Source organism: Somniosus microcephalus, chromosome 22 (assembly GCF_052327205.1).
Source record: "Somniosus microcephalus isolate GS21.2 chromosome 22, FLI_Smic_1.0, whole genome shotgun sequence".
Lineage (NCBI taxonomy): Eukaryota > Metazoa > Chordata > Chondrichthyes > Squaliformes > Somniosidae > Somniosus > Somniosus microcephalus.
Window position 1 is genome coordinate 16496564 of NC_141008.1, and position 25370 is coordinate 16521933.

Here is a 25370-nt window from a genome sequence, read left to right on the forward strand (position 1 = left end):
GAGGTGATCAATGCCTTGCTTTTGCGAAAGGCCTTCTTACAGTCCTCGCTCCACTTCCATGGTACTTCTTTCTGCAAAAGTGCGTTCAGCGGGTGCAGCACCGTGGATAGATTTGGCAGAAACTTATGGTAATAGTTAATCAACCCTAGGAACGACCTCAACTGGGATACATTTTCCGGAGCGGGAGCCTTCACAACAGCTTCGATCTTGTCAGGTGACTTGTGCAGCCCCTCCTGGTCAATGACATGACCACAGTACGAGATCCGTTTCTGAAAGAACTCACATTTCTGGCGATTAACTCGAAGTCCATATTCCTTCAATCTGGTGAGCACCAGTTTCAAATTTGCAAGGTGTTCCTCATCGTCATCTCCTGTAATCAGGATATCGTCCAAGTAACATTGAGTGCTTGGAATTCCCTGTAATACCTGCTCCATGGCCCTCTGCCAAATTGCTGGAGCCGAAGCCACTCCAAAAACCAGTCTATTATATCGATACAAGCCTCTGTGCGTGTTGATTGTGAGATACTGGCGCGACTCTTCCTCAACTTCCATCTGTAAGTACGCTTGCGCCAGGTCTATCTTGGTGAAGTGTTTCCCGCCAGACAATGAAGCAAAGATATCCTCAATCCGCGGAAGCGGATATTGCACCGTGTGAAGCACCGGATTAACTGTGATCTTGAAGTCTCCACAGATGCGGACCTTCCCCGGTTCCCCTGGCTTGTTACTCGATGAACGCTTCATGACGGGAACAATGGGCGTGGCCCACTCACTCCAGTCCACCTTAGACAGTACTCCTGAACGTTCTAGCCCTTCCAGCTCAGCTTCCACAGCAGGTCGTATCGCATAAGGTACCGGTCTGGCTTTGAAATATTTTGGGTTTGCATGTTCTGCAATCTTGATTTTTGCCGTAATTCCTCTCAGTGTTCCCAGTCCCTGTTGGAACACCTCTTTAGCCTCATCCAATATTCTGGACAATCGTTCAGGGTTGACATCTTTTTTTCCGGAATCTACCGTTATTGCTTTTAGGGAGTGCCAGTCCATATTTATTTTCCTGATCCACTCCCGTCCCAGAAGTGGCGGACCTCCCTCAGGTAGTACATATAAGTCCATTCCTTGGTGTTCTTTGCCCTTGTGTACCACCTTGACTTTTATCTTTCCGATGGGGTATACTCTTTGCCCCGTGTATGTCTGCAATACTATCTCCGTATCCCGTAGGGGAATATGTGTGAATAACCTTTTGTAATCTTGCTTATTCATGACCGTCAACGCCGATCCGGTGTCCAATTCCATCTTCACTTGGACTCCTGCTATCTGAAGTGTGACCCAGATAGTTTGTAGGTCAGCTTCCTTACTCACATTGTGAATTCTCAGACTACCCAGTTCCTTGCTGTTGGAGTCTGAATCCGAATTCTGTTCATCCGAACTCTTCTCAGCCACCTTATGTACCTTTCTGCACTTTTCCTGCGGTGACTTTTTGTTGCTGGTCTTCTTTCCTGACCGGCATACTTTAGCTATGTGACCAAGCTTGCCACATTTTCTACATTCCTGATTTTTAAACCAGCATTGGTTCTGATCGTGTGTTGTCTTTCCACAACGATAACATTTCGCTGTACCCAAAGCCATTTGATCTACGCTGAGTACCGCTGCCTTCAGCTGCATTTCCGCAGTGCCTCTCGCTGCGGCTTTGTGCGATGCTGCAATAGTGACAGCCTTATCAAGTGTAAGATCATTCTCTTCAAGCAGCCGCTTTTGTGTTCCTTCTTTCGACAATCCACACACGAATTTGTCTCTCAGTGCCTCTGTCAGTCTTTCCCCAAACTGACAGTATTTCGCTAGCTTACGCAGTTCAATTAAATACTCCGCGTTGCTTTCCTCTTTCAGTTGCGTTCTCGCATAAAATTTAAATCGTTCCGCTAACATCAGCGGTGTGGGGTTCAAATGATTTCTCAGGACAGTAACAATATTAGCGAAAGCCTGATCCGCCGGTTTAGCTGGTGATAGAAGATGCTTCAATAGCCCGTATGTCTTCGCACCCATTGAGTTTAGTAAGGTTAGTGCTTTATCTTCATCTGATATTTTCTTTGCCTTACAATAAATCTCCATGCGTTCTACATACGTGGCCCAATCTTCAACATCGGCATCGAAATCGTTGATGTTACCACGCTTAGGCATCCTCGCAATCTTCACTGTGGTAGAAGGGATGATCACTGCCTGTTGCTGATGGAAGGCTTCGTGTCAGGATTCTTCCTTGCTCTTCAGACCCGAGTCTTTTCTCAGCAGGATGATGAGGGCGGATGCCTCTTCTCGACGCCCGTTAAACTGCCTTGGATATATCTCTGCTGCAGGGTAAGATCGTCATCGTCGCCACTGTTAAGTCTGTGTGTTTTAGTTATTGTTAATAAGAATCACTGCACACAGACCACAAGAATAAATTCAACAGGTCTTTACTAGTCGAAGGTCAGGCTGAACTGCCCAATAAATCATTACACAGCACTTATATACCGGTGTGGTCACCACCGGTATTACAGTATACAGCAGCCAAGATAAAGTAGTGCATCTCTTAAAATAGTTCTCTTAAAGGTGGAACGGTTACATACACCACAGAATGATTGGAAGCTCTGTGCTACATGCTTGCTGATCTTGTAATTCCTCTAAGAAATGTTGCTTATTTATCTTTTAGATTTGAATCTGATAGTGTAACGAAGGGTTTACCAACCTTTTGAATCGACTAAGTCACATTCTTTGAAATTCCTTCCTTGGAAGATAGATATTTAAATTGTTAGCACCTCTTTGAGAGTGATCTGTGAATTGTCCTCATTCAATTAATATTTCCAGTTGGTTTACTTCAGCTGAATCGGTCCATATTTTCAACCTTACCACAACCTCAGTTTTGGAAAAAATATTGTCATAATCTGCATTTTCTTCTGCTGTTAAATAACATTGCCTCTGTAGGGGGTTACAAAGCAGGAGGATGAACAACGTTGATTGCCCAATTGACCGATATTTGCTTGGATGAGTAAAGCAGATGTTCTCCATTCATGTTCTCAACCTAGCATGTTGGTCTCTTTTGGATAGGGTTGTGATACAGAAAACTTTGTGAAAATAGTTTTATGCCTTTCATTTAGCCTTTAAAAAATTCTGGCACCTATATCTAGGGTATTAATTTGCTTTTAAGGCACTGTGATTTACTGCTTTAATCTGTCTCAGCAGTATATGTTGTTTTTGTATCTGCACGCTCTTCCCTTGTGTGAGATAGTGGATGGATTTGCAAGCTGAATAACAGTCTGACGGTTACGGCCATGGCCGTAACCATCTTTATACCAGTCGATAGGGTAGTTAGTCCTATACGGCGGGAGGGTTTTATGGACTTGCATAACCCATACAATGAGGTGGAGGGGTGGGGGTCCACCCCACATCCACCAGACTTGAGTATCCCACTGGATGTCAACCCAGAACTCAAAGCCGGAGCCCCCGTCTCCGCTGGCCGGGATTGTCTGGAGTGGGGTTCGAACCTGCACCTTCTGTCTCAGTGGTAGGAATGCTGCCACTAAGCAAAAGGCTTGCTCTAACAGTGTATGTGAAAATGAGGAACTTCATTTGATGCAGAGGAGCTGAAGATTTCAGTACTTTGACTTAGAATCATACAAATGATAGGCTGTTGGCCTCCTTCTGTACTATCATGCTTGTGCCAGTGCTAGCCCCTCCTCTGGAGTTATGTACTGTAATCCATTTCCCCGCTCTTTCTCTGTATCCTTTTATATTCTTTTCAAATGCTTTCCAATTCCATTTAAGTGACATTATAGTCTCTGCCTTGATGGCCACTGTAGAAAACATACCATGTCCTAAGAGCCCTTGTTGAAAACATTACCTTTAACTTGCCACTTGTTCTAGCAATAATCCTGAACTTTAGTGTCTTTGTTATTGATCCACCAACCAGTGGAAATAACTTAAACTATTTATCCTCTCCAAACCTTTTCATAATTTTTGAAAACCTCTATTAGATGTCTTCTTTGTTCCAGTGATCAAGGCCGCAATTTTGCAAGCCTTTCTGCATAACATTTGCCTCTCATTCCTGGTGTCATTCTAGTGAATCCTTGCTGTACCCTGTCCTTGGCTCCCTGAAAGAAAGTTGCCTTTTTCGTACAGACAATCCCATCATCCCAAATCCCTTGATGAAGGAAAACATACCTGGCTTGGTCACAGAATGAAAATAAATACAACTGCCAGTGGTAGGAGGGGCCATATAGGAGACTATGGCTGGAATTTTCTGTACCTGGGCAGGTCGGGTGCGGGCGGTCAGCATGGCAGGTTGTGACCCTGTTGTTGCTTCCATCCCGCTGCTCAGATTGACTTTGCGCTAATCGGGCCTATTAAGCACCGCCCCCCCCGGCCCCCGCGTTACCCTGCCCTATTAAATGGTGCTGGTCTGATGATGTCATCGAGGATGCGTATTCAGCCGCGATATTTAAAGGAGCCATGGCCACATTGCATTTGAAGTTTCATCTAGGAGTGTGCAGGCAGCACACTGGAGGTTTTGATTGCTCCAAACAGCTGGAGAGATGACTGCACAGAGGCAGAGAGCTGCACCCAGGTTCTCCGATGACTCTCTCCATATGCTTGTGGAGGGAGTCAGAGCATGCAGGGAGGTCCTCTTCCCTTCGAATGAGCAGAAGAGACCTCCCCAGGAGACAAAAAGAGCCTGACTCAAAATTGCAGAGTAAGTCAACAACAGGGATGTGTTCAGGAGGACCTGGGTGCAGTGCCAGAAACATTTCAATGATTTCATTAGATCAGGAAAGGTGAGTACAAAGCCACACTCAACTTCATCCTGCTGTGCCTCTCATCACATCCCCATCACTCTGCCTTCCCAACCCTACTCCTGCATATCCTTACTCACATGAACATACCTTGCACGTCCACCCATCCCTTTCTATCTACATTATCACATCCCATCTTACTAGCCACCCCTCACACTCCCCCCTCATCCTAATGCAATCATATCAACTAACAACACGCAAGGAGGCCACTTTGCATTGCCACCTCATTCCATCATAGTCTCCCTCTAAAGATCTAACCCATCCATTCCTTACACTCATTCCATCACTCTCACTCAACCTTCTCTTCTTTCCCTCCTTGCAGGAGAAGAGAGCCTACAATACGAGGGAGAGAACTGGAGGTGGGCCTCCATCATTTGCCACCCTCACAACAGCAGAGGAGGCTGCGTTGGAAGTCTTGGGAGTGGCCGAGCAGCTGAGGTGGGAGACATCTCAGCAACCTGTTGACAGAATTATATATCATACAGCTACATGGCATACAGCAGTCACTCATGGGACTGATGTCATCAGCCACTGAATGGTCATCATGTGGGGGCATGGAAGTGTGGGCTCCTCTCAAAGCGCTTACACTTCTCCCACTACCCCCTCAGACAGAGCCCAAGATGGCTCCTCGGATCGCGATAGCCGAGTCTGCCCCTGCACAGTCGTAGGAGCAGCAGACTTTGGTGGGGCCATCTCAGGCTCCAAAACCCAAACGACATCAGCCGAGAGTGTCTAAGCAGTTGCAGCAGGGAAGTGAGCAGGCTGCCTCTACCTCTGCTGAAGCCACAGGGTAAGCACCTCATAGAAGCACGCAGAAGAGAAAGATGACACACAAGTAGATTCACAAGGGTAGCCACTTAGGTGTTTTATTTAATGTTAATGTTAAGTTTCTGTTGATGTATTGTCAACCATAAAAATCTTTATTTTCACCACTTTCCCGCCTTGGACAAATTTGTGTGCACCTTTGGAAGTGGCTTAGTGAGTTGCAGTGAATGGTGAGACATGACGGTACCTCCAGCAATGGTAGTCAGTGTAAAAGAAAATCTCCAGTGTGCTGCCTGCAGACTCCTAGATGCTTTATGGTGTTGCTGTGGGGTGGTGCCAAACTGGCGTAGCATGTGGCAATCATAAGGGTGTACTGCGTAAAGTTAAGCAAATCTGGCCATGATGAGACCATCCCTGGCCTCCCGGGCAACAATGTGTTCGGGTGCTGGTGGGATCTGGCCCGCAGCTTCCTCTAGCTCTTGCCCCTCCTCATCTTCCAGCTGATGCTCCTCCACCTCCTCCTCCTTCTTCTCTGAAGAGGCTGTGCACTCAGTGTCTTGCTCCTCATGCAGTGCTAATCCTTGCTGCTGCATTATGTTGTGCAGGGTGCAGCAGACCACAACGATTCTGGAGACCCTGGCTGGTGCATACTGAAGGGCTCCTCCAGATCTGTCGAGGCATTTGTGCATTTTGAGCAGGCCTATTGTCTGCTCTATGACACATCTGGTGGTAATATGGCTTTCATTGTATCTCTCCTGGCCCTCAGTACCTGGTCTCCTCAAGGGTGTCATTAGTCACGTCTTCAGTGGATACCCCTTGTCTCCAAGCAGCCAGTCGGAAAGTCTGTTTGGAGGAGCGAAGAGCTGAGGGAGGGTGGACTGGAGAAGGACGAAAGAGTTAAGGCAGCTGCCAGAGAATTTGGCTTACACATGCGTGATGATCTTTCTATGGTTGCAGACCAGCTGCACATTGAGGGATTGGAAGCCCTTGCGGTTATGATGGGGTGCTCTGATGGCTACGTGTGCAGTTGATGACACCCTGCACCCATGGGAAACCAGCCAGAGTGGCAAAGCCTAGTGCCCGCTCAGTAACACTGGCTTCATCAGTGGCAAAGTTGATATATTTGGCTGACTTGTCAAAGAGTGCATCGGTCACCTGTGTGATGCATCTGTGGGCGGCCGACTGCGAGATCCCGCAAATATCTGCTGCAGATCCCTGGAAGGAGCCTGAAGTGAAGAAGTTGAGGGCAATGGTGACTTTGACAGCCACTAGTAAGGCGTGTCCACCCACTCCTCTGGGTGCAGATCTTGCTTGAGCAGTGTGTAAATGTCTGCAATTGTCTGAGCCTCCTTTGGCACTGCTGGTCAGTCATGTTAAGAAAGCTCATCCTCTGCCTTTATATCCTGTGTTGGGGGTATCGCTGATGCCCTCTGTCCTGTGCAACATCAGGTGGTTGATAGAAGGTTGGTGGTGGTGTTGGTGCTGATGGTGTGCCTGGTGCTGCTGGTGTTGGGGTTCATCGTGGTCTGATTCTGAGGACCAAGGTGAGACAGTATAAACGGCACCCATGCTTATGGAATAGATGGCAGGTCAAGTAGAGATCAGAGGAGCAAGCTGTCAGTGTTGTGATAGGCTGTAACAATGAGGTGAGACTGGGTGGCGACTTTGCTGGAAACACTTGCAGCCTGTAGAAAGCTTAATGTGTGCTGGGAATGCAGTCAGCAACAGCTTCTACCTGAGGAAAGTGATCAGCTATGAGGTGGGAGCTTTTTTAGTACATTTCATGCTGTCATCTACTCAGCTGGAGCAATGGCCAATCAACTCCCGCCTCAGGCTGACAGACGTTGTTCCTGAGCTGCGTGAATCCCGTGGGCAGCCAGGGAAATTCGAAAGGTTGGCTGAAAAAGGCGCTTAAGGGTCTGACAACTGCCTGTTAATGATTTGAATTAGGTTGCCAGCCTCTGCTGGTCGGGTCGCTGCCGCACTGGCAAATGCGCACAAGGGAAAGACACGTGGGGGCAGGCTGACGGCGGGTTCCCGACCTGCTGCGACTTAATTCAAATTTCCCACCCAACCCGCCTCCAATCGCACCCGCACGGACCCCAGAAAATTCCGGCCTATGTGAGGGGCTGTGCTTAGCACACTATGCATACGACAGAAGTGTGTGTGATGATGGAGAAGACCTACTTTCTGAGACTCAAAATTACTGGTCCTTTATCAGCAGAAGACCCGAGAGAGGCTTATTTTGTTAAAACGTAAAGGTTGGGTGATTATTCAGCTTTTTTCAATTTCTTGAGAATGTTTAGTTTTAAATATAAGGCCTAACTTTAATTTTTTTCCTTTTTTGTAGTAAGTACAAAGGTTGACACGTTGGCGTGTGCTGAATCACTGACCTTGATAGTCCTCCATTTCCACCTACCACAGGCTCACTTGATACAAGAGCAAACAGCATGTCCGGTAGGGAACTGAAGCCATCGCACTTTTAAAAGCTGCTTTAAAATAAATCCACTGCTGCAGGCATTCATGATGAATGTTATGTAACGCACCCATTTCTATTTCTGAACATCTTCGAGGCAACCTCTGGTTATGCTGCAATGCCCCTGTTTACTGCAAACTCATTTGACTCTTTCTGGATTTTTATATTACTGTAAGAAGGAGGATTTCAGTGTGTAGACAGCAAGGATTTTTATGCTGTCATTCAAAGAATCATTGCAACCTTGCAGAGACAGGCTAGTGCTCTTCCAGCACATCTCAGTTCACTGCTTTTCCTTTGGGGTTATGTAGTAATTTGTGAAAATTGACTTCAATCTAAAATCCTAAAAAAACCAACAAACAGGGATGTCTATCTTGCTGAAATTCACTTCAATGCATAGTTTATAAATAAATGTAGAACTTCAATATATCTTTACATTTTTTTTAAATACTGGCATTAAGGTTTTGATGCTATGTTGTTAATTCTTAATGATGCTCCCATATGATATTGTTTTGGTGTATCTATTGATTTTCAATTAAATAGTTATAGACGATACAGTTCTATATATTAACAATAGTAAATGTTAATATTCTACAGTGAAATTACTCCTAAGAACAGCTTTCCAGTGTTCTCCACACTTTATAGGATTGTAGCACATGAAGAAACTCTGCAGTCTGGATTAGTTTTAAAATGCAAATACTGACTACTCACTGAGACACACATACATAAGACTGAAAAAAGTAAAAGTGTTGCTACAATATAATTTTCCAGCTTTCTGAAATGAGACAATATGCATTTCTATTCTCTAGTCGAAAAAGTCCATGAATGTTAAAAAAATTATAATTTGATTATAGATCGGAGTGGGTTATAGATTTTAAATCTTTTTTTTCCAATCTATAACTAATCAAGCCTTTTTACTTGCCCTTTTGGCTTAAGGTTTTGCCCCTTAGTTTAGCTTAAGTAACCTCTTTGAAAATCTTTCTCATGTTTTTGTGTTTATTTTTCTCCCTTTTAATTTTCAACAATTCCTCTTTTTAAAAATCTATTTGTTTTAGTTTCCTCTGCTGATGTAAAAACTGAGCGATAGGATAAAAAAAATTGTGGGAAATTTTTTTTCTTGGAGAGGAAAGATCGAATTAATGAAAACTGGAGAAACAAAAAAAAGTGAAGATGAAAATGTGTAATTGAGGAATGAATAGAAAATGGGTTAAAGCAGCATGCAGCAAGGGGGAAATATTCCTTTCTTGTTCCCTGCCTCCCAAAAATAAAACTTTATAATAAGCAAGGGCAGCGGGATTGAAATATTAACAGCTATGAAGAGGGGTAGAGACGCTTAGTTGATTATTAGTTTAGACTCGGTGTAGGACGTGGATGATATGAGAATTCAACACTCCAGCAATCTACAAAGCGACAGACCAGTCACAAATCCAGTATACTGAAAATCCGACTTGGTGTTAAAGTATAGGTCATAAGTTAGTGGGCATCCCAATTCTCCTGCAGCAATTTACAGTGTTGTGGGGATGAACTTCTAAATAAAAAATAGTGGTAATGGTTCCGTGGGTAGCTGTGCATCATGATGTAATGGCTCGTGGAGGTTACAGTAATGCCACACTGTACACTGTTTTTCCAGTTTGTGCTGAAGATATCTAGTGTCAGTTAATGGGTTCAATACTAATTCTGTTGGTTCTGTAATAAATCCAGTCCTTGTGAGAATAAGATGTTAATGGCTAGACGCAGAGTTGTTAACCTTCACTTGAGCACTGGCAATGTAGACAACTTTAGCTTTGTTTTGCTGTGTTAGCTGATTGGAAGTGTTAAAACCTGAATCTGCGGCAGTGAAAATACTCATTACAAGATAATTAAAAAGCGTGAAAAATGTTTAATCCTAAGTAGTCATTGATCTTCTAGAATTAATCTTAATGCGGACGGAATGTTTATGGGGAGGGAGCACTTTCTTCAGTGTTCTCTTATCCTCATCTCGGTCTGAAAAACGGCAACGTATATGTGATCGCACTATTGGTTGGGTACTAGACCCAAAACGCAGCTCCTTCTTGTAAACAGCAAACAGAATGCTGCAGATGCTGGAAATCTGAAAAGAAAAAGAAAGACTTGCATTTCTATAGCACCTTTCACAACCTCAGGATGGCCCAAAGCACTTTACAGCCAATAAGGTACTTTTTGAAGTGTAGTCACTGTTGTAATGTAGGAAATGTGGCAGTCCCTTTGCACATAGCAAGCTCCCACAAACAGTAATGTGATAATGACCAGATAATCTGGTTTAGTAATGTTGATTGAGGGATAAATACTGGCAAGGACAGCGGGGATAACTCCCCTGCTCTTTTCCGAAATAGTACCGTGGGATCTTTTACGTCCATCTTAGAGAGCAGCCAAGGTCTTGGTTTAGCGTCTCATCCAAAAGGCGGCGCCTCCGACAGTGCAGCACTCCCTCAGTACTACCGGAGTGTCAGCCTAGAGTTTTGTGCTCAAGTCTCTGGAGTGAGGTTTGAACCCACAACCTCTGACTCGGAGGCGAGAGTGCTACCCACTGAGCCACAGTTGAAAAAATAGAAAATATTCAATAGGTCAAGCAGTATCCATGGAAAAAACAGAAGTCAGTCAATGTTTCAGGCCTTAAAATCTTTCCTCAGGATTTTCAGCTGTTAGAGGTGAACAGCATTTAAAAGGGAACACAAGGGAAAGTGGGATGAGAAAAAGTGAGAAAGAAACATAAACACACAGGAAATAAAATAAAATGAGCTGTGAAGTGCTTGGGTGGAGAACCGGAGACAATTGAATGGCAGATGATCAATTTAACGGGAGATAAAAGAAGGCATAATGAGAGAAATAAAAGACATACAGTGCCACATAGCTAAAGGGCGATCGGTAGAAAGAAAGCATGAAAAACTGGCAAGGCAAAGCAGTGAGCCTGGGAGTCTGGTGGAATTTTAAAAAAAGAAGCAGGTTGACACCAAGGGTGTTCCTGCAGGGTGCTCACCCCAAGTATCAACAGCTAATACCATGCCTGCTGTTTAATCATCTGTTCTACCCACGCACTTCACAGCTCATCTATTTATTTTCCTTCGTGTATTTTTCTTTGCTTATCCCCCTTTCCCTTGTTGTATTCCTTTTAAATGCTGTTCATCTGTATTACCTCATGCTCATGAGGAAGGGTCTTGAGGCCTGATATGCCAACTGACTTCTGTTTTTCCACAGATGCTCCTCCTTCATAATATGTCTTTTTTTAATGGGTAGCATAGCAAATACACATATGTGACCATATATTTTTCAGACAGATGGGCGAGTGCTTCGTCAGCCTTGCCCCTGGGTCAGAAGGTCCTGGGTTCAAGTTCCACTCCAGAGACTTGATCACATAATCTAGGCTGACACTCCAGCACAGTACTGAGGGAGTGCTGCACTGTTGGAGGTATCACCTTTCGGGTGAGACATTAAACCAAAGCCCCATCTGCCTTCAGAGGAGACTTCAAAATATCCTATAGCACTAGTTGGAGAAGAGCTGGGGAGTCCTCCCAGTGTCAATGTTTATCCATCACGATAACAGATTATTTTGTCATTTATTTCATTGCTGTGTGGGATCTTGCTGTGCATAATTTGGCTGTCGTGTTTCCTACATTACAACAGTGACTACACTTCAAAAGTAGTTCATTGGCAATAAAGCGCTTTGGGATCTCCTGAGGTCGTGAAAGATGCTACATAAATGCAATCTCTTCCTTTCTTTCTTTGAGCAAAATGTACTTTACCTAGACTTGCGTTCCTTTAAACAGTATGGCCACAATTTTTTCATTGGGGGCGGGTCAGGTGGTTTCTGGCTTCCAGTCCCGCCCCCAACTGCATCTGGCCCACAGATGTGATTTTACGTTGATTGATCGTGTTAAGCCCGCCCTGCGGGCTTGCCAGCCAATTAAGAGGAAGCTGGTCAGATGACGTCATTGATGACGCGTCATCTGCCGGTTTTCTTAAAGTGACCACGCACACTGTTTTTTGACTGCTGACTTCTCAGTGTTTGAAAGCATTGAGGTGCAGCAAACACTGACAATCACAGCACAAAGATGACCTCTTGCACCCAGGCTCTCCATTGACTCCCTCCATAGGCTGGAATAGATGGCAGCTGCAGGTGAGGTGACAAAAGCGATCTGTCACTGGTGAGAGAGGTTCTCTCAATGCGGTGGCACTGGACATGGATTTCAAAACTTGTTACCTAAAGAAATGTGTAAATGCATTAAAAATGAATTTCCCAACATTTTCTTACCTCCGAGACTCACCAGTGCACCATTGGGTCCTTCACCCCACTTCTGCCGCTGTCTTCAATCAAGAAATATTACAGCACACTCACAACATGCCACACTTACCTGGCATGGTGTCCGGATGTTGGGAAAGCTGAGGCAGAAGTGGCAAAATTAAAAAAATAGATGTCAGCTACTATCAACTACCTGTTAATCTTCCTGCCGCTAGGTATCGGGTCCATGCGCAAATCGGGGACCTGACACTTGGGGAAAATTGTTTGGAGGCGGGATCGCAACCTGCCATCAATCAAAACGATTTTACCCTTTGACCTGCCTCCAAACCCGCCCTCTGAGTGCTGATAAAATCATGGCCTAAGTTTCATGATTAGTAACTCTGCACAAAAATTGCGCACAATTCGAAACTTAAATTTGATGCCTTTTTAAATTTTGTTCTGCACAAGTTGTTGACTTTTATGAGTTTGTTGGGGTAGGGGGGGAGGCTGGAATTGGTTACTGCAGGGTGGAGTGCTATGTTCCCTGTAAGATGCGTGGCCCTGCAGCGATCTGTAAAGTCCCACGCACAAATTCACAGTGAGCTGGAGCGGGGGAGGGGCCCAATACCCAATGAGCGGGATAAAGTCATAGCGATGAGAGAATTGCCTGGGAATCCTCAGAGAGTTATTTGTGACAGCATTTGCTAAAATACAGAGCCCTGGAGCCTGGCGAGCGTTGTCTTGGGATTCTGTCAGCATTTTTTCCACGGAGACGCGTGTAGTCCATTCCCAGGGACTGAGCGGTGGCCGCACTTTGGAACAACACAAGTGGAGATGCAGCCCGTATGCAATGACCGCTGGAAGGAGGCTAAAGTAAACAATATTTAGGCCGCAGTGAAACAAAAATGTGAAAAAAAGATTTAAAATATTCGGAAAACTGTTTAAAGCCGGAAAAAATACAGGAAAGTGATGTTGGAATGTCCTGCGATAATTTTCAGTTAAATTTTGCCAGTTGTTGTCCCCTTTTTGAAATAGTTTGTCAGGGTTATTTAAATCATGTTGTGAGAGAGGGGAAAAAGTTTGTTACGTCACTAAACTTTTAGTGGAGTGTTAAACTGAGTGACACACTGGACCTGTATTGATTTCTTTGTGGGTTCAATGACGAGACATTTATGAAAGAGAATGTCTTTTAATCTAAAGTATGTTCAACTCTTTTTAACAGCATTTACAGGAGACACCATGCTAGTGATGCATCTAAAGCGAAAGCAAAACTCCACTTGAACTGCTTGTCTCTGTCACATGCCCTCTGCTGGTCAGGCATAAGTAATCAATACATGCAAACATGCTGGTAAGGCACCATAATCAAACAGGCAAATACCATCTCTATTTGCTGATATCATTACATTTCCTTTCCTTAAAACAAAAGTATTTTACTTTTAACTAACAACATGTTTTCTTTGTATTAATCTGCATTTTAACTGTAACACTTAATGAACTTACATTATCATTATCATGATCAAGGTTTTTTAACCTTGCTTTGTGTGTTCACATGAAATATGTCAATACGCTAGAACTTGAAGAAAGAACAAGATAACATTACTTCCTTCTGTAACAATAGTCCTTAAATTTGCTCAATGAGTCTCTCAGGAGGCTTCACGTGTCTTGAGGATTTTCTGATTGATTGTCCTTGAATCTGAGTTGTTGCCTCAGATGATGTGTTCTCAGCTGTGTGATCAGGTTGTTCAACAGTATCAGTCTCTTGACCTGCTGTGGCTGGTCCCATGAGAAGATCTCGACGATTTCTTCTCAGAACAGCACCCTCATCTGTCTGAATGGTGTATGATCTTGGTTGAACTTCACTCAGGACAGTTCCCTTCTGAGTCCATGTGTTTGTTTTGTCTTTGAACCTTACTTGGTCACCAGTGTGGAGTTCAGGTAGGTTTTGTGTTCCTCTGTCATAGTAGTACTTTTGCTTTTCTTTCTGTTGTTCTTTGAACTTCCTCACTTTCTCCCCCTCTTTTGTTTTCAGGAGGTTCTCCGGGATGGGTAGGTTTGACCTTAGCCGACGTCCCATAAGGAGTTGGGCTGGTGACATACCACACTCGAGCGGCGTTGTGCGGTATACAAGCATGCTCTGGTAGAAGTCAGTTCCACTGTCTTTTGCCTTGTACATCAGTCTTTTCACTGTCTGGACCAATTTTTCCACTAGTTCATTGGACTGTGGATAGTGAGGACTTGACGTTGTGTGGACAAAGTCCCACTCTTTGGCAAAGTGTCGGAAACTTGCATTGTAAAACTGTGCCATGATTTCCTCACGTGTAGGAAGCTTGAAGTGCTCTCTCTTTATTGCTCTGTTTAGATCTCTTGGATCCAGGCAAATTCTGAGCTTTCCATTCTTTTTGTCCACAACGACGAGGGAACTCACCCACTCAGTTGGCTCATCTATCTTCCGAATCACGTTCAGGCTTTCCATCCTGTCCAACTCTGCCTTCAGTTGCTTTTGAAGAGCAAACAGAACTTTTCTGCATGGATGTATGACCGGTGTCATACTTTTATCTACTCTGATCGTGTGTTCTCCTGGAATGCAGCCTAGACCCTTAAATAGGTCTTTGTACTCTTTCATGAGTTCATCATAGACTGTCTCTCCTTCGCTTTCCACAACGAGGACTCTCTTTACCAGGTTCAGTCTCTCACAGGCTTTTAAACCTAGTATGGCTTGCACATCCTTTGGCACCACGATTAATGCTAGCGTGTGCTCTCTGTCCTTGTGTGTCACTTTGACAATGCATCTTCCTTTCACTGGTAGATCAGTACCTGAGTATCCTGTCACTTTCACTTTTATTCCATGTATCTTTGGTCTGGGTCTAATTTTCTTAAAATCAGTCTCTGATATCACATTAACTTGTGCTCCAGTATCCAATTTAAATAGAATGTGCATGTCATTCACTTTTAGTGTCAACATCCAGTCTCTTTCTTCTTTTTTGTTTTCAGACACAACATCCACATTGAACTCCTCTATCCCGCTTTCATCTACTGCATGGACCTTGCTTTGTTGCGCTTGGTTCTTACAGCAATGGGCATAATGGTTGTTTTTGTTGCAACTATTGCATTTTTTACCATATGCTGGACACGTTCTTGGTGGATGCTGTGTACCGCATCGACTACATGACTTTCGATTGTCCCTTTCATTTTCGTTTGCTGGCCACGCCTCTTTTTTCACATTGGCGCTCGTTTTGTTAAACGGTTTGTATCCGTTCTTTCTCACTGCATCCACGTTGCAGCTATTGTCACTGAACAGCTCCTTTGCCTGCGACTTCACAGTCTCTGTAGCCCTACACAGTGCTATGGCTTTTCCCAGGTCTAGATCTTGCTCTCTTAGCAGTCTTTCCCTTAGACCATTATCTGGAATACCACACACCAGTCTGTCTTTTATCAGCGAGTCTGTCAGTCCCCCAAATTCACATGTTTTGCTTCGGTTTCTCAGTTCAGTCACATACTGATCAATAGTCTCACCCGTTTTCTGTACACATGTGAAAAATCTGTGCCTCTCAAACGTCACGTTACGTTTAGGTATGCAGTAGGCCTCAAACTGTTCCATTATTTTATCCAACTTCATTTTGTCTCCATCAGCAGCGAATGTGAAGTTATTACACACCTCCAGCGCTTCATCACCCACGACATGTAAGAACAGTGACGATTTCTTTTTATCACTTTTCTCGTCAGCTCCGATTGCCGCTAAATACAACTCTAAACGTTGTTTGAATCTCCTCCAATTTTCAGCCACATTACCTGTCAACTGAAGCGTCGCCGGTGGGTGTAAACCTTCCATTTTTTCACTTCGTTAGCTATTCTCCAATGGTAAGCAACGATGTTCTCTTTTGGCTTGCTAATTTGTGGAGAGCTGATTTAACTTCAGATTTTTTCTCTTCATCTCTTTCAATCACTTCTGACACCATGTATTGATTTCTTTGTGGGTTCAATGACGAGACATTTATGAAAGAGAATGTCTTTTAATCTAAAGTATGTTCAACTCTTTTTAACAGCATTTACAGGAGACACCATGCTAGTGATGCATCTAAAGCGAAAGCAAAACTCCACTTGAACTGCTTGCCTCTGTCACATGCCCTCTGCTGGTCAGGCATAAGTAATCAATACATGCAAACATGCTGGTAAGGCATCATAATCAAACAGGCAAATACCATCTCTACTTGCTGATGTCATTACAGGACCCACTCCAATTTGCTTACCGCCCAAAAAGATCTAGGGATGATGCCATCGCCACTGTACTGCACACTGCCTTATCACACCTGGATAAGAGGAACACCTATGTGAGAATGTTGTTCATTGATTATAGTTCAGCATTCAATACCATTATCCCCTCCAAGCTTGTCAACAAGCTCAGTGAGCTAGGACTTAACACCTCCCTATGCAACTGGATCCTGGACTTCCTGACGGGCAGACCCCAGGTGGTGAAAATAGGCAGTAACACCTCCTCAACACTGATCCTGAACACGGGAGCTCCCCAGGGTTGTGTGCTCAGCCCCCTTCTGTACTCCCTGTTTACTCACGATTGCATGGCCACGCACAACTCCAAATCCATCATCAAGTTTGCTGATGACACTACCGTTGTAGGCCTGATCACAGATGGCGACGAGACAGGCTGCAGGGAGGAGGTAAGAGCTCTAGCAGAATAGTGCAAGTACAACAACCTCTCCCTCAACATCAGCAAAACAAAGGAGATGATCGTGGACTACAGGAAGCGGCAGGGGGAGGGACACACCCCAATCTACATCGAAGGGGCTGAGGTGGAGAGGGTCAGCAGCTTCAAATTCCTGGGTGTATTCATTACGGAGGACTTAACGTGGTCACATCACATCGACGTCTTAACGAAGAAGGCATGCCAACGCCTGTTCTTCCTCAGGAGACTGAAGAAATTTGGAATGGTCCCCCAGATTCTCTCCAACTTCTACCGGTGCACCATCGAGAGTATCCTGTCCGGCTGCATCACTACCTGGTATGGCAACTGCACCGCCACAGACCGCAAGGCTCTACAGATGGTGGTGAAAGCTGCACAACATACTATAGGAAGTAAACTACCTGCTGTCCAGAATATCTACCCCGAGAGGTGCCGGGGGAAGGCCCTGAGAATCATTAAAGACGCGAGCCACCCCAGCCACAACCACTTCGCCCTGCTCCCGTCCGGTAAGAGATACCGAAGCATACGGTCTTGTAGCAGCAGGTTTCGAAACAACTTCTACCCCCAGGCCATAAGACTCATGAACGAATAATTTATTATTATTTATTACTGTTGTTTTATTTATTATTACTGTATTTCTATTAGTATTTTATCATTGTTATGCCATATTTATTCCAATGTTGGGAGGACTCGTAAAAATCAACATTTCATTGTGCAGTACACACGTCTGTTGCATATATGACAAATAAAAATTGAATTGAAAAATTGAATAACAGAAACAAGAGTTATGTAATGTATAAAAATTGCAGGAAGCTACTTTAGAAGAAACCACTACAGTATTTGTTTATTGAGAAAGACTCAGAAAACACTTTGATTAAACTGATAATGTACAATTTCGATTTGGTATAAATGTTTGAAATAGAAAATTAGAAATTGAGAGTACAGTGAAATTTGTTTCCTGCTATTTAATTGCAAAGGACCTAAAATAATTCAACACTTTTCGTGATGAGAGCAGGGATTAATGTTGTGGAGAATGTTTGAGAGATAAAGGCCTAGAAATTGAGTGGGCTTAGCGCCCATTTTGCGGCGCTAGAGGGCATTGCGCTGGACTTACAGCCGGTTTTGAAATTGACGAGGGCCCAACATCGGCGTTACACCGGTAGCGCTGCGCCGGCACCGATGACGTCATCGGTGTGCGCAGCGTCCCGGTTGCCGTGGTGACGGTCCCCAGCGCCGAAATTCAGTTGCGGCCGCCTCGCCCGTGGCAGCCGTAACTAAGACTCGGGCAACAGAGTCTTACATGACTTTGCGCCGGCGCATAAAGGTGGAGCGGCGGCCGGCCGCTTTCCCGCCGGCCGCTTTCCCGCCGGCCGCCTGCCCACACCTCCCTCCCCGGACTCCCCCACCCCCCGCCCACGGAACAGATGCTTCTCGGCTGCGAGCCCGGCACTTCCCCGAGGTGCCGGGCTCATTTTTGTGGCGATTTAACCGGCCAGCGGGCGGGTGCAGGCAGCTCCTCCTTAACTGAAGGAGGAGGCCTGCACTTCCCAAGCCTGCCGCACCGCATCGGGCGCCGCAGCGCCGGAATAGCGCCGCAATGCGGCGCGTAGCGCCAGTTTTCAGGCGCAAACAGCCTTCAGTAGCGCCGGCAACCGTTTGGGCGCGGCGCTACTGAATTTTTGGCGCGCACAGCGCGACTTAGCACCGGCGCTAAATTTCCGGCGTTAAGCCCCGGCGCAGCGCAAACTCAATTTCTAGGCCAAACATTAGAAGTGAAATTCGTAAATTAACGGCCCAGAAATTCGGGTCGGAGGCTTCCTGCGGGTGCAAGCCTCCGACCTGTACTTACCTAGCGCGCTGGCCGTTGAGCTGTGGGCCCCCATGGGATTCCGATCCTGGGCCTCCTCCAACTGCCGGCATGCAGTGCTTGCGTATCCCAGGGACGCAGTTAGTTCGATGCATCCCCTGGGATCATGGCCATGGAGAGCCAATGGAAGCAGGGAATGCTTCATTCATAAATTTGACAGGAAGGGCTGTAAAACCTATAAATACTATAAGCCGCAAAACATCACTAAAACCTCAAATAATTTTTTTTTTTATCACATTTTTAAAATAAACTATAAATTACATGAAATAACTATTTTAAACGATAATTTAAATTTTTGAAAAATTAATTACATTTTTTAATGGGGCTAAAAATAAACTTACCTTTCTTTAAAGTATTTAAAAATAATAAACCTGTGGAAAAAATGTTTTAATTTTAATTAATTCACCACTTACCTTGTAAAAAGCAGGCCTTGCGACTGCTTTTTACATGTCTAACTTCTGGAGACTTACGTATTTTTTGCAGGTTTTCCCGGGAGGGTAAGTTCGATGCGCACGCGCTGCCTCTCCTGCGCACGCGTTCCACCTCTGAACCCCTTCTTTCAGGGGAACGGAAGTGCCGGTTTCCTGCGCATGCGCAGTGCATGCACAAAGCTTGCACTTCCATTGGGCTTACGGGTGAGTACCCCGTGCGTACTCACCCGTGGAGACCCGAATTTCTGGGCCAACATCTTTACGTCACCATATTAGTAAACATTTCCAAGTCAGTCTGATTGGTTCTCCTGTCCAGGAAGAAAGACGAATGTTGATTTCTGTTAAATCATAGCTTTTCCTGCTTTTTTAAAATTCGTTGACACAAATTGTGTATGTGTTTTTCTGCACTTGTGAATAAGTGCTGCATTTCTGACATGTTACATGGGGAGGGTGCTCGTGCTAGTTCAAGAAGACAATGTTTATTAATGGAAATGATTGAAGTTGAAAATATGGATACCTGTTTTTGTTCAGTTCTTTTTAATACTGCGAACTAAAGAATTATGGCACTTTATATTTGTTGGTTGTCTGGTTGCATTGTGATTAATATTCGAATTACTTATGTGGACGTACAGCACATCAGCGCCGTAGGAAAGCCTCTGCTCCTGCTCCTTGTGCAGCCATTGGTATAGTGACATGAGGGATGAGCTAATATGTTGAAAACTTTAAAATTAATACAAATTGCACAAATAGATATGCCTCTTTCAGCTCACCTTGGGCTTTTGGATTGTTTGTCGATGCATAATCGTGTAACAGAAACATAGAAGAAACATAGAAAAATAGGAGCAGGAGTAGGTCATTCGGCCATTCAATATGATCATGGCTGATCCTGTATCTCAGTACCATATTTCTGCTCTTTCCCCATACCCCTTGATGCCTTTTGTGTCTAGCACTGAGTGACGTTTCTAAAGTGTTAATGCATTATTATGCAGTTCTTTTATATCCCAGTCATTTCTGACAAGTAATTAAAAAAAAGAGTTTGTACATGACAAACTAAAAGCTTTTAATTAATTTTACCGTAAACAAACTTGCAGGATGGGCATGTAAATGACAAATGAATTTCAATATAGATAAGTGTGAGGTGGTGCATTTTGGAAGGAGGAATAAGGAGGCTACCGACTCCTTGGAAAATAAGGGGGAAGAATTTGTGTTCGCCAGCAAAGTTGCCAGTGCAGTTAACGGCCATTGGAAATGACCGCAACATTAAATGGGTGAAATTGGTCTGGGGGGCATGGAGATAGGTGGCGCAGCACTCACCTTCCGTGCAACACCGTCCTGGTGGCGTTGCTGGAGTAATCGGGCCGAAGTTTCTGTCCCGGTCTGGCGTTGCAGCTTCCCACAGCCTCTGTGAGCGAAGCTGTGGAGCTCGCAAGGAATTGTGGGCAACGAAGAGGTCTGAGATTTAAAGGGGTCATGCACACTGAAGCAATACAAAATAAAATGCAATGAATCAATACATTTTTTTAGCCCTTTTGCCTTTTAAGAAATACTCAATATTTAAAAGAAGTTCCAAGCTGAATTACCTTCCTAACCTCAACAAATGGGAAAACTGCCTCAGTGCTAACACAAATGGCTTGGCAAGCCAGGGAAGGGGCACCGAGGGACTTGCGCGCAGCACTACAGCATTGTGCAGGGGGTCAATACTGCAAGAGCTGCCCACTACCCACAGGGGCCAGGAGGCCCTCCAGAAAAAATGATATGGGAGTACATCACTAAGGCCATCACTGCCAGCAGTGTCGTCCCCACCACCTGGCTCCAGTGCCCAAAGAAGCTTCATGACCTCAGACCACTGGTCAGTGTCAGTGAATGCATCTTCAAAAGCCATCTCCTATCAACTGCACCACTAGCCCCTCATGCTACTCAACGCAGAACCCCCAATCAGTCACCTACCAACAATCTGCATCAATGATGAGGCACATCTCCCATTCCTAGCCTCTTAGCAGGGGCATGGTTGAGCCCTTGGCCAGCGGCGGGGCTGAAAGGATACAAGATGCAGGTATCCTCATACGTTATCCTCCTTGTGTCTTGCACCTCTTCCGTCAGCACAGTTTTACCCTTGTGCCTTTCTCATTTCGCACACCCCAAGAAATGCAGCCTGCCCAGCCAGTGGGTCAACAAGAAGAGGCAACCTGCCCAGCTAGTAGCACTGCAGGCAGATCATTCCAGCCCGGATATCCTGGCCGCAAAGGGGCTGTCTGGGATGCATCCATCCCATCTGATTCCTCCTCTTCGGCTTCCTCCTTTTCTGTGTCGTCCTCTTCTGCGTTTTCCTCTTCCCTCTGTAAGCAGATGCTGTAACTGTGAAATGACAGCATAAAATGCTGGAAATACTCAGTTGGTCAGGCAGCATGTCGACCTGAGACGTGAACTCTGTTTTTCTCTCCCTGGATGTTGCGTGACCTGCTGAGTATTCACAACATGTTCTGTCTTCACAAAGGCCTTCATTTACCATCCGAGGCCTTGCAAGCATCCAGTAGCACTCCCTACACACTTAAACTTTTCACATCTATTGCAGCAAGCCACCACTTAAATAAAATTTTTAAAAAGTCCAAACCCTTAAATTCAAATTTACCTAAATGATGTGTGTGTCTCTTTAAGAGCTGGAGACATTGCCACTGTCAGCCTGCTTGCATGCCGAGTTAACCTGGTGTGCTTAGGACCCAGCGCTGAGTTGGTGATGTTAAGTCGGCGGTGCATGGCATCCATGCCACCATTTTTTACCTTATCTGAGGAAGGATGTTCTCCTTATCTGAGGAAGGATGTTCTTGCCATGGAGGGAGTGCAGCGAAGATTCACCAGACTGATACCTGGGATGGCAGGAATGACGTATGAGGAGAGATTGGGTTGATTGGGCTTATACTCGCTGTAGTTTAGAAGAATGAGAGGGGATCTCATTGAAACTTATAAAATTCTAACAGAACTAGACAGACTAGATGCAGAAAGGATGTTCCCGATGGCCGGGGAGTCCAGAACCAGGGGTCACAGTCTAAGGATAAGGGGTAAGCCATTTAGGACTGAGATGAGGAGGAATTTCTTCACCCAGAGAGTGAATTTCTTCACCTGTGGAATTCTCTACCACAGAAGGCAGTTGAGGTCAATTCATTAAATATATTCAAGAAGGAGTTAGATATATTTCTTAAGGCTAAAGGGATCAAGGGATATGGGGAGAAGGCAGGGGCAGAGTACCGAGTTTGGATGATCAGCCATGATCTCATTGAATGGTGGAGTAGGCTCGAGGGGCCGAATGGCCTACTCCTGCTCCTATCTTCTATATTTCTATGTTTCCAGGGCGTTGCCAGTTACCGGCAGCACAAAGGTGGAGAGGAATATGGCAGCCACTGCGGGACTCACCACCAGCTGACAAAAAAGTGGCATCTGCCATTTTATCGCCATTTCATGGCGCTATGGAGTGGCGCTCAACACATGAATTTCTAGCCATAAGAGTCTAAATGGGGTAGAGGCGCAAAGGGATCTAGGGGTATAGACTCACAAAGTAGCAATGCAGGTTAAAAAATGCCATGAAAGTGTAAATAAAGGATGGGTTCATTTCTAGAGGAATAGAATTCAAAAGCAGAGAAGTTATGTTAAACTTGTATAGAACCTTGGTTATACCATACTTGGATACTGTGCACAGTTCTGGTCTCCATATTACAAAAAGGATATAGAAACACTGGAGAACGTGCAAAAAAGATTTACTAGGATGATACCCGAACTGAGAGGGTACAACCATCAGGAAAGACTGAACAGGCTGGGGCTCTAGAGAAAAGAAGACTGACAGGTGACTATGATGGAGGTCTTTAAAATTATGTAGGGGCTCATAACAGCTGTGACCTGTTAGAGATGAAATAAAGCCACTAATGAGGTTTATAAACCAAAAAAGAGCAACTGATTTCATGATTTTTAAGAGTTTGTCTGATTGCCTCATGATTTGAGATGGTGGGGTGGCAATATGGCATTATGCTTTTAATTGGTTGCTGTTGCTGTCGCACTCAAAAGAGTTCGTGGCCTGCTCAGTACAAAAAAGATTTAGAGGAAACATTGGTGGAGTGTCGAATCTCTTTGGATGCTTGTGCAACAAGTTGTGAATGGATTACGTATGGTTAAATCATTTTTAACTTGCGCTGAATCATGACTGAAGACCACATCCAAATCTGTTTTGTGCTTGTTGGAGTCCTTGGAGAGTAGCACTACCACCAGACAATAGATTGCTTGCTTTAAAAAAAAAAAACAGGCATACGATACTCTAAAGCAGCATAAACCTGGCCATCCAAGACAGTGAAGACAGTGCTGATGCCTGCAGCTCCTAGCTCCTCTGAAATGTACAGCAAGGCCTTTTCTGGATGGCTCAGAAATATTCCATTCACAACAATTTCCAATTTGGAACACAATTATTATTTCACTTTAGTGACTTCCATGTGCTTCAGTCTATTTCCTTCATACAGTGCAATGTATAATAATTAGAACAGAGCTGAACTAATTTAATTCATACAAACATATGAAAAGAAAGGTGAAAAAAGGCCATCAGTGCTCACCCTATCCCTTTGACTGCAACCTCTTGCATCATCTTCTCTCACCGCCAGCAATGCTAACTTCTGGGGAGGAAAGAAAAAAAAGCCTCTAGCTAATTTCAGAAATAATTCTGAGAAAATAGTCCCTAAGACAATTGAGCAAGCTCCAGGAGACCATGGTTACCTGTGGCTAAACATAATTAAACTAACCCCCACCCTTCCCAGATGTCCGAATTTACTCAGGAATGTAGGGCTATACAAGAGTGGAAATGGCCAACTTCATCCATTGGGCCAATCCCAAAGGTTAGACATCTTACCCCAATTTTCCCCTGACACCCTTCAGCAGCCTAGTGCTTTGTACAAACAATACCCTAGAGGTTTCAGTAAGCTTACTATTACTGTTAAACCTGGATTCTTTAATAATGCTAAAGTCTGCCCCAGATAATTTAACTCCCCAGCTTGTCCTGTGGATGCCATGTTAAACCGAGCTGGTTGTCCAGGTGGATGTTAGGATTCCACGCCACTATTTGAATAAGAGCATGTTCTCCTGGTGTACTGGCCACCATTCCTCCCTCATCCAACACCATTAAAATACATCAACTGGTTATCATCTCATTGTTATTTACCCATAAAACAGTGACGGCAATTCAAAGTAATCCATTGTACTTTGGGATGTTTCGGAGAGAAATAATAAGTCACTATAAAAACAAGTTCTTCTCTTTATCAACCAAAACACAAATTTCAGTCCTTCTCTGTATCTTTTACCAACAACCGTTCCCATTTTGCAGCAATGCAGCTTGTGTTCACTGCATTTTTGAGGATGCAAGTGAAACAGAAACAAAGTGCAAACTAGCTTTCTATTAGAATCATGCACCATTGACAGAGGAGCAATTGAGGTTTCAGAAAAATAGTATATGCCACATTAAACAGCTGGAGCTGGGTTACCCAAGGACTGCAGTAATCCGTTAGCCCCACTTGTGGCTGGGGCCTCCCTTGGGATCAATAATGATACGATGCTGGGGTCTCCAATTCTGTCTGGATCCAGTCTCAGTTCTGTTCTCAGTTCCGGTACCTCACTTAGGCTCAGTAAGGAAGTGGTGCTGACATCACCACGTCTGAGCCCAGTCCTAGTAGGCCCAGCATGCCTAAGACTCGAACTGCTGGTTTATCAGCCAGCATGCTTAGCCAACTAAGGAGAGTGCTGGGGAATGAACAATTTGCAACAGTCAGCTACTTACCAGGTTGTGTAAAGCTACAGTGGGCTGGATGAAATTGAGAAGTATACCAGATCTACAGGTATGGTAGTGCAGTGGTTATGTAACTGGACTAGTAATCCAGGAAAGGTGAGTCCATAGCCCACCATGGCAGTTTTGGAGATTTAGTGGAGGTGTTCAAAATTATGAGAGGATTTGATAGTGTAGATAGGGAGAAACTGTTTCCACTGGCAGGAGGGTCAGTAATCAGAGGACACAGATTTAAGATAATTGGTTAAAAAAAAACGGGGGAAATGAATGATTTTTGTT